Source organism: Nanorana parkeri, unplaced genomic scaffold (assembly GCF_000935625.1).
Source record: "Nanorana parkeri isolate BGI_ZX_2015 unplaced genomic scaffold, ASM93562v1 scaffold1255, whole genome shotgun sequence".
In the NCBI taxonomy this organism is placed as follows: Eukaryota; Metazoa; Chordata; class Amphibia; order Anura; family Dicroglossidae; genus Nanorana; species Nanorana parkeri.
In genome coordinates this window covers 5,728-6,477 of record NW_017307523.1, presented here as the reverse complement: position 1 = coordinate 6,477, position 750 = coordinate 5,728, and positions in this window count along the sequence as shown.

Sequence of the window (750 nt, the reverse complement as noted above, 5' to 3'; positions counted from 1 at the left end):
CAAAAAGCCGCACTGGTGGAGACCAAAAAGCCGCCCTGGTGGACACCAAAAAGCCGCCCTGGTGGAGACCAAAAAGCCGCCCTGGTGGAGAAAAAAACGCAGCCCTGGTGGAGAAAAAAACGCAGCCCTGGTGGAGAAAAAAACGCAGCCCTGGTGGAGACTGAAACACAGCCCTGGTGGAGACTGAAACACAGCCCTGGTAGAGACTGAAACACAGCCCTGGTAGAGACCGAAATACAGCCCTGGTGGAGACCAAAACTCAACCCTGGTGGAGACCAAAACTCAACCCTGGTGGAGACCAAAACTCAACCCTGGTGGAGACCAAAACTCAAGCCTGGTGGAGACCAAAACTCAACCCTGGTGGAGACCAAAACTCAACCCTGGTGGAGACCAAAACTCAACCCTGGTGGAGACCAAAACTCAACCCTGGTGGAGACCAAAACTCAAGCCTGGTGGAGACCAAAACTCAAGCCTGGTGGAGACCAAAACTCAACCCTGGTGGAGACCAAAACTCAACCCTGGTGGAGACCAAAACGCAGCCCAGGGGAGACCAACACGCAGCCCAGGGGAGACCAACACGCAACCCTGGTGGAGACCAGAACGCAGCCCTCGGGAGACCAAAACGCAGCCCTAAGGAGACCAAAACGCAGCCCTAAGGAGACCATAATGCAGCCCTGGTGGAGACCAAAACGCAGCCCTGTATAAATGCTGTATACTCATGGATTGATGGGATCTGTTTTTCTCTACAGC